Source organism: Coffea arabica, chromosome 10c (genome assembly GCF_036785885.1).
Source record: "Coffea arabica cultivar ET-39 chromosome 10c, Coffea Arabica ET-39 HiFi, whole genome shotgun sequence".
Classification (NCBI taxonomy): Eukaryota; Viridiplantae; Streptophyta; class Magnoliopsida; order Gentianales; family Rubiaceae; genus Coffea; species Coffea arabica.
The window spans coordinates 27079438-27095861 of NC_092329.1; the positions used below are offsets into that span (position 1 = coordinate 27079438).

Sequence of the window (16424 nt, forward strand, 5' to 3'; positions counted from 1 at the left end):
TAGGTGCACCTCTACTCTTGTGAGTGTACTTCGTATGTTTAGAACTTCTTGAACCAGTGTCAAATCTCAATTTTCATTGCAGAAACAACACCTTAGATAATCACAATTAATGGTACCAGATTAATCATGATTTACAGGGCAAAAGCGTTAAATAACTTGCTCAAATCATAGCGATCAAATAACCAAATAATAAACACTAACAATCATAGAAAGTTCAACCAAACCCAAGGCATAAACTTTAAAGACACATATTGAATACAAAATCCAGAACTTGTATATTAACTAAACTTGAAATCAAGTACAAAAGATAAAGAGTTTGGAAGGAATGTAACCCTTGTCACATGAATTCATCTCCTTGCCTTCTTCATCCTCCATCTTCATCTTTGCCTAGCTAATAAACAAGACTGGATGAACTGTCTAAACTACTATCCTACACTAAGAAAAATGGAAGACCTACATTTTTGCAGTCCAAGTTCTCCCGTATGATCCTCCTTGAATCTTGCAAGTTTTGGCTATATAAAGATGAAAGAAGTCAAGAAAATGGGGCCTACACCACCCTTTTACAGCTACAAAGTAGTTCTCACATGTCTGGCATTGCATGTGACTTGTTGGAGCTGAAAATAAGTTTTCCACGTAAAGAGCAGCCTTCTCTAACAGAAATCCGGCCAAGTTCCGGCCGGATTGCTACAGTGACATTTTGGTGCACTTTTGTTCAATTTCCAGCTCTGCTCCAATTTTGCGTCAACTTCAACTGAATGTTTCTTGACGATAAAAGCTGATTTAGCTCTTGACCAAAACATAAACTTGTATCCCTTTGAGTAGCTTTCCAATGCATCAAGAATCACCTCATTTGGATCTGTGTAGGCTGAGAAATGACCGAAATACCCCTGATTGCTCACTGCCCTGTTTCAGCTTCGACTAATAGAAATTAGCTATTATAATTTGGCTTTTTGACCTGGAAAACCTTCAAACTGGATTCAGATGTCTTCACCAAAGTTGTAGATCTATCTCTTATCTTCAAATTGGTCACTTATCAAACTCCCCCACACTTAAATCATTGCTTGTCCTCAAGCAATCCACACATAATCAACCACAATGATTCAAGAGGTGAAACAATATATGCACTTTGTCAAATTTAATTCCTCAAGACTTGGACAATAATCATTATACAATTATTTAAATTACACTAAATACTTATAATATCAAGTAAAGGAAAGATAATTATGCCCTAAATTCAATAAGTTAAATTTAATCTCTTACCCGAACCTAATTTCACAAATAAGTAAATCACATAATCAATTTATAGCATTCCTCCTCCTATAATCATCCTTTTTTTTTATTTTACAACTAAGAGGGATTTATTCACACTAATTTTACTTAAATAGTGAAAATGCCTTTTTACGCGAAAATCGACACTTTTAGGTGAAGATCTCCGGTTACTCAATATTTCATTTATTTAAGTTGCTATGCATACTCTTAATTCAAATACCTTTTTACGCAAAAATTGACATTTGTAGATGCCAACCCCCAGTTACTCGGTACGAGAATCATTGGAGTAGAAGAAAAACTCTTATTCTCTTTTTTTATCTTTTTCTTTTCTTTTCTTTTCTTCTTTGTTCAAAAATAAAGACAATAAATAGATATTCCCTCTTAGAAAATATATAAGAATAATCAGAGGAAGAGTATAGTTTTTATTGACTATATCAATCACTTACAAAATTAAGTAAAGAGAAGAAATCTCATTCAAAATGCAAAATTATAGGCATAATTCTCCCTACTTTGCCGGATATACTTTCTAAACTGCAAAAATCCTAATTGCATAATAATCATTTCCAAGTTAAATGAGGATTTAATCTTTCAAAATACATATAACATTTCAACAAATGGAAGAATTAGACATTTAAAGTTGGAACACATTAGCCCTTTTTGAATAAAATTGCAAAAATTTGAAGAGTTTTTGGGCCATAATGAAATGTTAGAAAAGACTTTAGAAAAATTTTGACAGAGTTTGCCCTTAGAAATGAATGAAACTCCCTGTCAACAAACCCATTTTCAAGCAAATTATCCACATGGCAAGTATTTCAAACACAATTCCAACATTTCTAATCATTTAAATCCACAAAATATCATCACATGGCAAGTAAATGGAAGTCCAGTATTTTCCTCCCCCGCACTTAAACTTCGCATTGTTCTCAATGTGAGAAAAGGAAAATGAATAAAGAGTAAAAGAAAATACTGCTCATTTGAACTTGCGCAATCCGAATCCATGTCCACGTGATGAATTTCCAACCTTATTTAGGAAAGAATGGAGAGTTCAATTATTGCACTCTGAAAAAGACAAAATCAAAACAAATCAATTTCTTAAAAATAAATGTTGCAATCAACAAGAAGAAAACATGCAATTCAAGGAAAAAGGTAAAATGATCAAGCATGTGGAACCATACAATGTTCAAGGGATAAAAACATGAAATAAACTAATCTTTGCTAATCAAATATGTAGACACCAAATTTTTGGTGTAATTTCATTTACTGTTTATTTTTAGTTTTTTATTTGTCGTGTTAGTTTTATTCGATTTTTAGTTTTTAGTTTATAGTTTATAGTTTATTTTTTAAGTTTTTAGCATAGAATTTCTTGGAAAAAAAAAGAGAAAAAGGAAAAATGAATGAAAAAAAAAGAGAAAAAGGAAAATCATGAAAAAATGAAAAAAAAGAAAAATCATAAAGAAAAAGTAAAAAAAAAAGAAAGGCGTTCAAAATATATGTTGTAGTTGTTTCAGATTTAGTTTCATTATTTAAAAATGAAAAAATGATGAAAAATTGAAAAATGAAAAAAAAGGAAAAAGAAGAAAGGAAAAAGAGGAAAATCTTAGCTTTTTATCTTTTGGTTATTAATTTTATACATTTTATATAAGTTTAAGTTTGTTTGAATTATTATTTTGTTTTTATTGTTATTTATATTATACTTTAAAAAAAAAGGAAGCATGCAAGCTGCGTATTTTGGCAGCTTGCAAAGAAGAGTGGTACATGCCCATCGGATGGCCAAGATAAGAGGCTGAGAGGAGGTTGATTGCTGGCCATTGAGAGCAGGGTTTAGGAGGTTGGGGAATTGATATAAAAAGAAAAAAAAGCAGCAGCCGCAGGAGGAGTTGAGGGAGCTAACGGGAAGAAAAACTAAAAGCAAGAGAAAGCAAGGTTGAATTTGGGCAGTGGACGGCTGGAGGAGAAAACAGAGAAAGGGAGGGGCTGAAGTCTGAGAGGAAAAGGATTAGCGGCGAGAGTTTCTGGGCAGAAAAGAAAGGAAACAATAGAAAGATTTAGTAGTGGCTGAAGCCGAGAGCAAAAGGGAGAGGAGAAGAAAATGCAGAGGATTCCAGGGAGGATGGCGGCTAAGAAAATTGAGAGGAGAGATTAGGGAGTGACCGACTGAGAACAAAGTGAAAAGAGAGGGGGTTAGGTTTGAAAGCGTCAATAGAAAAACGGCAAAGGGAGCAACGGGAAGGGCCAGAAAAATTCCAGATTTTGCACTGCCTTCATCAAAGCCAGTTGCAGGTCCCTTCTGAATTCCGGTCTCCATTTTCCTCAAGACAAGATCTGTCAGGTAACCTCTTCTTTTCATCTTTCTCCTCTATACATACACAGAATTATATTTGGTTTCTGTCTTCATTTCCTGTTTCTGGTCGGCACTTTCATTCCCTGTTCCTATCCCTGTTCCTGCCGATTCCATGTTCCTGTTGACTCAGATTTTTGTGTCGATATGAATTAGGAGAAGAAAATGAAGTCTTGATGAATATGTGGGCTTTACTTTATCGTTTCAGTCTTTGTTCTCCATGTTGAAGTGATTATCAGTTTCTGGTTTGAGTTGGAAAGTTTGAAACTCACCTGAGCTTGATAAAACCGTGACTTTGAAACCATGTGAATCCAGTTTTTGCTCTCACTCGCATGCTTAGTGTCAAAACTTGATGATTTTTTTTAGAAGTCTGTCTAGAGGTTCCCTTTATCTCTGATGCGTCCGTGAAGTCAAGATTGCGGGAAAACGGCAACGAGCTCGAGTTTTAGCTCGTTGCAGCAGTCCCTTGTCGCATGGTTAGTTTCGAGTTTTACCAAAATTTTGCTATCTAGTGTCAATAAAATTGCCCTGTTGTCTTATGGATTGGTATGTCTTTCTTTTGTGCTGTTTCTTTTGGTAGTAATACATGTGAGTTGCATGTTTTTGTTGGGATGGGAACGGACATAATATATTGGCATGTAAGCAATGGATTTGGCATCCATGAAGAGTTTTTGAGTAAACTTTAGCAGGTCGTAGTTCATCCGTGTGTTTCCTCTTGCTGTTTTCCTTGCCTGTAACAACCCAGTCCACCAAGAGGCTTTCATTACCTACTTGATGATATAAATTGGGCAAAGGGTGTTGGGTTTGCATGTTTGGGGAAGCTGAAATGCTTGAACCATATGCGGATGCTTAATGAAAAAGTGAATTCCAGGTTGCTAAACCACTGTCACACGAATGTTTTGTCCAGATTTTACATGCTTTCGTGTCCAACTTTTGGTGTTTCAATCTACAAGTTTCATGATGCAAAAATAAGAAGAATGTGTGGTAGTTTGTTTGGATTTAATTGTGTTTGAAAAGCTGTTTTTTAATTTGTGGGGAAGTGCAAGAATTGCAGAGGCTTCAGCAACCAGAAATGCTGCAATGAAAGGAAACCAAATAGGAGGAAGCTCTAAGGCTTAGTGATCCTATCCTGGGGTTTCCTTTGCATGATTTGGATGTTAATTGCCAACGATTTTACTGTTTGGATTCAAAGTGTTTGATGTTCAGTCTAGAAAGTTTAATTGAAGCATATGTTTGAATCTGAAAGTGAAATGGCAGCAGGTCGGAACTGTGGAAAGTCTTTGTAGCTGCTGCATTTTTTGTATATTTTCCCTTGGCAGAAAACCTTGTCCGCACTTTTGTTTGCATAAAGATCTTTAGTGTTTCTGATTTTTGTCATTTCCTTGCATGCATGACAAGAACTTGAAGTTGGTTTTCGATTTGAGAGGTTAGTGAGTCTGCCAATGCGAGATAGCAGAAGTTTAGCATGAAAATTTGCAGAGAACCTTGCTGCATTTTTTGTTTTCCTTTTCCTTTCGGTCAACTCCAATTCTTTGCTTCAATCCTGCAACAAAATTTCATGTTTAGTTGATGATTGATAGTTAAAATCTTGGTTTGGTGAATTTGTTTGCATGATGAAATGGATGAAAGGTTGTAACTGAAATTTGCAGAAACCAGCAATGAGAAAGGAAGCATTCTGCGTGTTTTGCATGAAAATATTCTCAAAATTGCAGTCTAGTCCCTTGTTTCTTGGATAACTCAACTAGGGCCCAGTTAATTGAATAATTTCATCAATTTGGTCCTTGGTAGTTTTAATTTTACAACTTTATTGCATGTTTGTTTCAATTAATTACTATGCTTTGTTTCAATTGCAATTCAGTCATGACTTTAGGGGTTTTGTGACCAAGTGAGCTTGTGTTTGCTTATTTTCTTTAATTTTTCCAAATAAATTGGTACATTGACCATTTCTTTTATTTTGGAGGATAAATAAGTGATTTCATTCCGTTTAAGGCATCAACTCAAGGGAGGTATAACTTCTTTTATCTTTTTTTGTCTCTCTTATGTGAACCAACGTGCTACGTGAGAAATACATGTCTACTTTGCTTTCTTAGCCTTTCCTTAATTCCTTGCATTTATTTCATCTACTTTTACTTTTATTTAAGTTATTCTTTAATGGGGTATGTGTACACCTCTTGGCTTGTAATAGATAGGGCTTGGAGGAGCATTCAATGAAGACCTATCGAAGTCATGTGCCTAGCTAGCAAATGTAATAGTTAGGGCTTTAATTGCCTTATGTGTCTTGCATGCTTAGTTGCTACGTGTTAATTTGCTTTGTTAGGGCCTTGCATCTAGTCGAGCATGCTAAATGTTATGTGCTATGTGTTTATAAGTGTTTGGCATGTCTACTTGCTTTCCATAGCCTGAATGAATGTGATGGATGAATGTACGTTTCCACTAGTCCAACGCTAGTCGGAATTCATAGAATGAACTAGTCCAATGCTAGACCCTTAGGGACTTCCCCTCGTTAGTACATGTTTGCATATTCATTACATGTCATGCATTCTTTTTAGTTTTATCATTTTGCATGCCCCTCGAACCCCTTTTCCCTCCATTTTAGGATTTTTGCATTTCATGCTAGTTATAGGGTTCATTTGCTTGAGAGTCCCCTTAAATATGGGATATAGACGAGTGTGGCTTTTTCTAAACCTTAGCACGCTTGTATTCCCTCTATAAAAGGGCAAATTGAGTCACAATTTAGGTCCCCCCGTACCCAATATGCATGAATTCCCTAGGCTCATGCATTTTTAAATCCACTCTACCATTTTATACCCTCATCACACTTTCATTTTTCCTCCCATTTTGCACACGTGCACCTTTATATTTTCACTTGCACACGAGCACTTTTGTCACTACTTGCACACATGCACTCCATATTATCATTTCACATACTGCACCTTGCCCACTCACGTGCACACTCTCACTTACACATTATTGTCTTTTATTGCTTTTTCAAACTCATGCCCTCACATTACATACATGCATTCCATTCATTTGCATCCCACTCGCATTATTCATGACTCCTTCAAAGGATCGTTGTTGGGCTTCACAATTAATGTGATTGGCACCACTCAACCTTTGAAGAGAAATTTCCCCCAATACCCCTAGGTCTAGGGTTTGCATTCATGTAGTGCATCCAAATGTAATAAATTCTTTGGTTAAAACAAGAAAATCTTTGATTAAATCACGCAACTAGCCTTGGCTAGGTCGAAGGGGTGCCTTGGATTTTTATCCTTGCCTTCCCCTTTGTCAAATGTGACTCCCGAACCTTTTTCTTTGGTTTACGTGGACTAGGAGTCGTTTAAAAGGGGTTTCTTACTACTTTTTCCTATTTTTCTTTTAAAAATTCATTTTTTTGGTGATTTGGTACACCTTAACTCATTACCAAGTGGCGACTCCAATTTTTATTTCAAACCCTTTTTAAACTATAATTTTGGGTCAAATCGTCGCATTTTCAACCCCCCATTTAGACCCATTTTTTCTTCTAAATCACAATTCATTTTCCAATCACAAAAAAATACATTTTTCAACCATTTTATTTATTTATCAAAAATGGGGCGCGACAAAATATATGCACTAGTATCCAAAGAAAAGGGAAGCTAATTTCACAAAATAAACCCACCATCATAAACAAAGTAAGTTCCATTTATACAGTTTGTCATCAATGATCAAATTCCCTCAATTACAAAAGTAATCTCAAAATGGAGGCAAACACACCAAACCAAAATATAAATGACTTTTGTGAGAATTCATGAAATACAAAAAACTATTGAACCACAAAAATTGTAAGTGCATTTATGAATTTCATCAATTAACACCATCTTCAATTCAACTCTTCTTTTAGAATTATCTAAGAATTCAAGAAATCATTCAATCAAGCACCTTTTCATTCGTTAGGTAATCTAAATTCCTCACATGAATATCAAAAACTCCCACTAAGCTAATTAAAATGCTACATTTGGCTACTTAATATGCAACTTTGTTACCAAGCCAAATTAACATAAAACTAGCAATAATTCACCAAATAAATACAATAAATGCAAATCACAAAATTTATTTATCACTAACAATCACCAATAGCATCAACAAGCTCAAATAAATACACCTAACTTCACATATAAAATTTGCCTAAAAATAGAAAATATTCAATCATGGCAAAATTCAAATAACAAAGTTAGGTGAAGAATTGTTACCTCAAATTGGTTTGGTGATGTTAAGTGATGAATATGATGTGAAAACCCCAAGAAACTTACTCCACTTTGACCTCAATTGAGTGATTTCAAGAAGGTAGAACATTAACTAATGGTAAGCTTGAACCCACTTTAGAGTTGTTTTTGAAAGAATATGAACTATGAAATTCACTCTAGAGGATGGGAGAAAGTGATTTGGTGAAGGTCATTTGTAGATTAAATGGTGAAAAGTGGTGTTGTAGTGAGTGGTGTGTGTTTGAGGTGTTAGTGTGTGAGTTGGGTTGAAGAAGAAGGGAGAAAAATTGTGAGGAATCCATGAAACGGATTCATCTTACGCTGGTTACTGTTCATAATCCGGCCAGAAATTGGAGGGATTCGTGGAGGGATTGCTGGAGGGATTCTAGCCAGAATTTTTTTTTTTTTTACAATCCGGCCGGGTTCTGGCCAGTGAGCCCGAAAAAATTTTTCTTTCTCCCCTGACTATCCGGCCTTCAATCCGGCCAATATTTGGCCGGATTTATGGCCAGATTTGCTGCAGAAAAAGCTGTTTTCTGTAGTTTTTCCTCCAAATTTGCTTGGCCAATCTTTCGCATTCTACTAGTATCCACTTGCTTTCATATTCTTTAAATAAAATCCAAGTTTAGCATGATCATGCATGATTATAATTTTAACATGAAACACTTTAAATGCATGAAATGCAGCAATTGAACATGAAAACTCCCTTTTTGCCTCAATATAGACACTTTTGTCATTGAAATCATTTGCGTGAACCCTTGCCATTGCCACCTACAAAACACACAAAAACGCTGGTTAAACAACTAGAACTTACTAAAAATAAGAAATCGTTGGGTTGCCTCCCAACTAACACTTCTTTATAGTCATTAGCTTGACTATATCACGTCATTATTAAGGAGCTTTAGTTAACGAATAATCCACCATTTTTGGACGTGGTGGATCATTAAATGGTGACTTTATAGCAAAAGCCACATGATCTAATAATGTGAGAAATGAAAGTGACTTACCTATCCCAAGTGTTTCATAGATATTACCTTGAATATGCACCACTTGAGAATTCACCAAAGGAAATGCCATAAGAGTACCTTGGGTAGGAATATCTTTAAAACCTGTACTTTTTATACACTCCTTAAGAGGGATGAAAAATGAGTCATTAAAACTCACCTCTTGAGATTCAAAGTTAGCTCCAAAGACATTATTATGTGAAATGAACATTTTCTCATTGAAACACAAGTTAGAATCATCATTTTGATCAAAATGCAACCCATTTTCACATACAACATTCCCACCATTCATGCTAGGATCTTTTGGCAAATTATTAGAGGAAATAGCTTCCCATAATGCATTCAATTGCTGCATTCTACCAAAGTGAGAAGTTAATCCATCTGTTCTTTCCTCAATCCTATCAAAACGGTCAGAAGTTGCATTTGCTACCTTTTCAATTGCTGCATTCTACCAAAGTGAGAAGTTAATCCATCTGTTCTTTCCTCAATCCTATCAAAACGGTCAGAAGTTGCATTTGCTACCTTTTCAAATTGATTAGAAAAATTTTCTACAGCTAGCTCCCAAGATGCATTAGAATCATTAGCTAATAGTTCACTTCCTAATTCCCAAGGTAGAGGTGCATTAGCTAACTTCTCTATTGCCAACTCCCAAGATGATTTTGATTCATATTGGACACTTTCACGTTGGTAACCATAAGAATATGGATAATCACTATATGTACATTGATTATCCCAACCATAAGCAGAAGAATTACTCCAATTAGCACTATATCGATCAAAACAAGGATTGTAATGCTCTAATTCATCATAATAATCCACATTTTGTACTTGCATACATGTATTACTAGCATGATAACCTCCACACAAGTCACAAATCACATGATAAGAATTAAAAATATTAACATTACTCCCTTGCTCAATTTCATGCATAATTGTGTCCATTTGAACTTGTAGCATCATAACATCAAATTTAGCCTTTAAGCATCTTAAACCATCTTTAAAAGACATGCATTCAGTAAATTCCTGGTTACCTTTGTTGAAGAAGCTTGGCACTTGGTAACCATCCATTGCCAATCTTCCACTTCTCAAGCATTGTCCTCCAAATTAATCTATCCTCCTCATCACCTAAAATTGCTTTTAAACAACTTAAGAGCAAGATTAGTAAAAAGAATAGGTTATAAAACACATATACACAATAAACACTAAAATAACAGAAAATAAAATTCACACTATAACTACTAAAATGTCTAAACTAATAAAGTTGCTCTTCACACCGATATTGCCAAATCTTCCCCGGCAACGGCGCCAAAAACTTGATCGGGTTTTGCTATACGTACAAGTTAAAAAATCCGATTTACATTCGTTTCACTGCAAGTAGACAGGTCAACTAGTAGTTTAGGGTATATATCGGGTCGATCCCGTGAGGAAGATTGACCAATTACCTGCACTACTAAACCTTCTCTATTATTTAGACTATCAATGAATTATAAAAAGTAAAACCTACTGAACTTATGCAAGAAAATAACAAATGAAAGGTCCTTAGGTTGTGATATTCCTAACTACTCATGCAAGTGCTATATTTGGATCATTGAATACTACTATCTAGACTAGTTATGGTGTAATTTTCTTATACATATGAAACTTACTTTCGTAGTGAATCAACTATAATTATAACTAATCCATACCTATTCTCATGGTTATGAAATTAGCTACAAGCTCATTTTTTCAATGAAATTACATGAAATTAATCACTAAAACCATATAGGTGCACCTCTACTCTTGTGAGTGTACTTCGTATGTTTAGAACTTCTTGAACCAGTGTCAAATCTCAATTTTCATTGCAGAAACAACACCTTAGATAATCACAATTAGTGGTACCAGATTAATCATGATTTACAGGGCAAAAGCGTTAAATAACTTGCTCAAATCATAGCGATCAAATAACCAAATAATAAACACTAACAATCATAGAAAGTTCAACCAAACCCAAGGCATAAACTTTAAAGACACATATTGAATACAAAATCCAGAACTTGTATATTAACTAAACTTGGAATCAAGTACAAAAGATAAAGAGTTTGGAAGGAATGTAACCCTTGTCACATGAGTTCATCTCCTTGCCTTCTTCATCCTCCATCTTCATCTTTGCCTAGCTAATGAACAAGACTGGATGAACTATCTAAACAACTATCCTACACTAAGAAAAATGGAAGAGCTATATTTTTGCAGTCCAAGTTCTCTCGTATGATCCTCCTTGAATCTTGCAAGTTTTGGCTATATAAAGATGAAAGAAGTCAAGAAAATGAGGCCTACACCACCCTTTTACAGCTGCAAAGTAGTTCTCACATGTCTGGCATTGCATGTGACTTGTTGGAGGTAAAAATAATTTTTTCCCATAAAGAGCAGCCTTCTCTAACCACAATCCGGCCACAAATCCGGCCAAGTTTCGATCGGATTGCTACAGTGACATTTTGGTGCACTTTTGTTCAATTTCCAGCTCTGTTCCGATTTTGCGTCAACTTCAGCTGAATGTTTCTTGATGATAAAAGCTGATTTAACTCTTGACCAAAACACAAAACTTGTAGCTCTTTGAGTTAGTTTTCCAATGCATCAAGAATCACCTCATTTGGATCTGTGCAGGCTGAGAAATAACCGAAATACGCTTGATTGCTCACTATCCTATTTCAGCTTCGACCAATTGAAATTAGCTACTGTAATTCGGCTTTTTGACCTAGAAAACCTTCAAACTGGATTCAGATATTTTCACCAAAGTTGTAGATCTATCTCTTATCTTCAAATTGGTTTAAAAAGCATCTCAATCCGATCATTGTAGCTCAAGTTATAGCCAAAATACGAAAATGTGTTAAAACTGTCAAAATGCACAAAATCCAAGTAAAAAGCGATAAAAACCTCATTTAATTACTTAAAAGCATTTTTCACCAATTATAGCCAAAATAATTCATTTTCTTCCAGTAATATACCCAAAGTGACTAAAAATAATATAAAATGTCATACAATTATTACGTAAATTAGTCACTTATCAGTTAGAAAGCCAAAATTTCATTTATTAGTGATTTATCAAAGAAAATATTGGAGAAAAAGAATAACCAGGATATACAAGGTCTTTTCACAGATCTAAAACTGCTTTAATTTGTGAGAATTTAATTTAATGTTGTGGATCGTTAAACATAAAAAATTGATGGTAGTTAATTGCTGAAATGAAGTATTAGGGCATAAAATCCAATTAAAGATAATTGACGGGTGCAAAGTGCCATTGACCCTAAAATAGTTTATGCCATCCTGTTTCCTATATTCTTAGTAATTTGGGGGTTAAAATCCGTTCGCAAGACATTTTAGACCGCAGTGAGTTCCTCCCTCCATAATTCATCAAATGTAGTACTGGTAATGAGGTCCTTGATGTTGTTGATGGTTTGTTAACATCTCTTTCGGATAAAAGGATGAAATTGAAATAGGTCTCATCAAATAAACAAAAATTCGTTAGAAATATGATGATGTCATGAAATAACTTTGTATTCCTGAAAAAATTGATTTATAAATCCTTTATAAGATTTGTTTGTACATTAGATGAATCATTTTGTTGTTCATTAGTTATTAATGGAGCTATTCTATTCATAAATGAGTGTTTAATAGGGTACATATCTTTGATCTTGTATTACTTATATATAAAAGTATCCTAATATTTCTTGGAACAATCTTTAATCAATTGAAATAATAAGAAAATAGTTGTACCAAAAATGTGGATGGTATTGTGGAAACAGCATAAGCATAAGAAAATTTGCTCTCCATAATGCTAAATGTGCTGGAGTAAACTTTACCCGCTACCGAGATTCATTTATCTCCTTAGTTGTCCGGGTGGCTTAACCCTCTTTAATATTTTATGGACCAAATTGGGCGGTGCCAAGATTGAAAATAAAATCTGTCATCTAATCGAAAGCAGCTGCACTAGTAAACAAATTTCGGTGAATAGCTATGAAGGACTAAAAAGCTATCACTATTTCTTTTTTTTTTTATCCAAAAGTTGTCATTTTTTTTTTTATCAAAGGTCAACTTCTATATTTGTACAAAAGTTGTCATTTGTTGAATAGGCAAATATCTGATACTCTTGAAGATTGAGACTTACGTAGTAGCGTGTTGCTAGCAGCCGTAGAGATTTAATAGTTTCAAGGAAATGTATGAGTGTGTTTGGATAGATGAGATATTTAACACAATATTTCATTTGCATTATAAACATATTTTTCAATCTATTTTTTTATATTTTCAATTATATTTTTATCTCACATATATCATATCACAAACGTGCTATAGTAATTATTTCAAATAATACTTCAAGTAATACTTTAATAGTTCCACAATTTTTTGCCATTACCGCTATACTAGAATAACATGGATTATTGATGAAAGTTTCAAATGCTAAACAAAATGGACTTCACAAATTGGGCACTTTACCAACATTGTAATGTGACACGATTTTCAATTTCCTTTAAAATTAAATTTTGGCATTATACAATCACAAATGCTCTCAAGACTTGATCCTCAAATCCTATATTTTAAATTATATTTTTATCTCAAATACATTATATCACAAAAGTATTATAGCAATTATTCCAAATAATAATTCAAGTAATACTCTAATAGTTCCACAATTTTTTGCCATTACCGCTATAGTGGAATAACATGGATTATTGATGAAAGTTTCAAATGCTAAACAAAATGGACTTTACAAAATGGGCACTTTACCAACATTGTAATGTGACATGATTTTCAATTTCCTTTAAAATTAAATTTTGGCATTATATAATCACAAATGCTCTCAAGACTTGATCCTCAAATCCTATCTAACAATCCACAAGAGAAGAAGAAGAAAAGAACGGAAGAAGAAGAAGAAAGAAAAAGGAAAGAAAAATTAGAGTGAGTTGGGAATTTATTTTTTTGTTAGGACATGTTTTTTTTTTATTTCTTATTGGGTTTGGACTGGCTTTCATGTTTAGCCCAATATTTTCACTATATTTAAACTTTGTTCAATGGATTTTGCTTTTTTGTTTTTTTTATGGATTAGCCTGTGTTTTTCTTTTGGGTAAGAGTAGTCCGGCCCAATTGACAAAAAAAAAAAAAAAAAAAAAAATTATAGCTCAATTTTGCTTCTTCATATTTTGCCCAAATTAGAAATAATTTTTGCAATTTGGCCCCTAATCTTCTGACTAATTTTATTCTAGTCCAGAAATTTTAGATTTTTTATTTTGACCCTTAATTTAATTGCATTTTGACCCATAAACTTTATCTTTATTCAACTTTCACCTCTAATTTTTATAAAATTATATTTTGACCCCAAAAACTTTCTATTTTTTCAATTTGGTCTCTAATAGTTTTTTATTCCTTAATTAAAATTGTTCCCTTCCTTTAGTTGTTAATTATACTTCTCTTGCATGCATTTAAATTGTATTTTTGAGTATTTGAGTTTATTTATATTTTCTAACATAATAATGTGAATTTGGTACTTCTTTTTTATATATATTTTTTCAATTAAATTGGTGCCGTGATCTTTTTTTGATTTTGAGTATAAATAGGGCAACTTTACCTCATTTAATCACCACATCAAAAGGGAGGTATCCCTGTTATCTTTTAAATTTCAATTATATATTCTTTTGCGCTCATGTATATTTATATGTTTTTACATATTTTTGTTATTTGTTTATTTCAAATTTTTATTCAATTTTTTTATGTTTGTTTACTTAATTTTTATAATTATTTGGGGGGTACTTGAATGTCTCAGGATGTAATAGATAGGTAATATTTTTATTTATTTTTACAAAAATTGTAATATATGGAGAAATGTAATAGATAGGATAAATAGGTTTATTTTATTATATTTTCTCATTTTAGATTGCAGTTAGGTCCCTAAATATAATATATAAGATAGATAGATTTATTTTATTATATTTTCCCATTTTTACATTGTAGTTAGATCCCCCATTGTAATAGATAGCTTTTGTATGTTTATGTGTCTTACATGCTTATGTGTTTTATGCGCTTTTCTTAAGATTTTTGCATCTAGATCTTTTGCTTATGTGTTATGTGTTCTATATGCTCTTATGTGTTTACTTGTTTTAATTCATACTTTATTTATTTTATTATGTATTATGAACATGTAACATCACCACACTAGCTTAACGCTAGTTGTGGTTTTTCCTTTTGTTTCCTTACTGATGGGGTGTAATTTGTGGTAAATTTATAGGTATAAATTGCTAATTAACCATGTTATTTGAGCTTTATTTTGAGTAGAAACTATTTAATTTTACTCTTATATTGTTCTAATAGGTGAAAAGCTCAATTGGAGAGAGAATGGCTAAAACATGGTGCGAAAAAACACTGAAAGAGGGAAAAGAGAAAAATGACGAGGTGTTGATCAGAAACGGCTAAGAAAGAAAATGAATCAGTGTTTGTGAGGCCAATTTTGGTGCCGGTGTTTGCATCGGTCTTATCACTGGTATTGGTCTGATGAAGCGGAGGGCTAAAACCTGAAGGAACTCCGGCGCCGGTCTTATCCCTGGTGTTATCGCCCATCTTTATCGGGTCTTGCCGCACGCATTTGTTTTAAAATTGAAAGATACTTAATCCAAGGGGGATTCACTTGTAACCTTTTAAAAACTATAAATATGGGCTGTGTAGGACATTTTTAGGGGTGGAAAACATTAGTCTAGGTTAGTTTTAACATCTTTTCATAGATTATTCTGGAGAGATCAAGGTCAAATGAAAGCGAATCAATGGAGGGTGCAAGGAGAAGATTGGAGCAAGCAATTGAGAAGTTTTCTTACTTTGTTTCTTATCTTTGTAGCAACTCTTTGAATTCATAGTTTTAATTTCCAAATCATGTTGAACTAAATTGTTTCTAGGGTTAGGGTTTTTGTGAAGGAATTTGATTAATTCTTCTAGTTTAATCTCTTGCTTTTTCTATAATTTATCTATCTTGATTTAATTACATGTTTATGTTTGGCCACCATAAACATGCTCTTAGGGCTTGTATTGAATTGAGAAAGGAGATACAGCCGTGCACTAGATAGATAAATATACTTAACCTAATCACGAGAGTAAGTGAGGATTTGTTTGACGCACTTATATCACTAAAGTTCTTAAAGAGTTTAATTGAATACTTGCGATCTCGAGAGAGACATAGGATTTAATTAAACACACTTTAGATGTATCGAGAGATAATCTAAAATACAATTGTATGATACATTCATGGTTTATTAAGAAATTAACTGGATAATTGACTCAAATTTTGGATTAAAACCTGAAATCCTAGACTCACGTCTATTGTTTTCTCACCATTATTTTATTTAAATTGATTATTATTATTTTCTTGAATTTGAATTTTATTATTTTGTTAGAATAATTAAAGTAGAAAATTAACTCATCCTTGCAGGTTCGATCCTGAAATACTCTAGGTAAATTATTATTATGATCGATCCTGTACACTTGTAGGAAATTGTCGATCAAGATTTTGGCATCGTTGCCGAGGACGACGCTAAGTTTTTCAACTTTAGTTATTTTGTT

At 33.4% G+C, this 16424-nt stretch overlaps 1 long non-coding RNA gene across 1 annotated transcript; it reads left to right on the forward strand.

Annotated features, from left to right (window-relative positions):
• Positions 1 to 2998: 2998 nt before the first annotated feature.
• Positions 2999 to 15808, forward strand: LOC113707619 (uncharacterized). The gene is made up of 2 exons (XR_003452307.2): positions 2999 to 5613; positions 15189 to 15808. It is a non-coding gene; the product is annotated as an uncharacterized lncRNA (long non-coding RNA).
• The last annotated feature ends 616 nt before the right edge of the window (positions 15809 to 16424 follow it).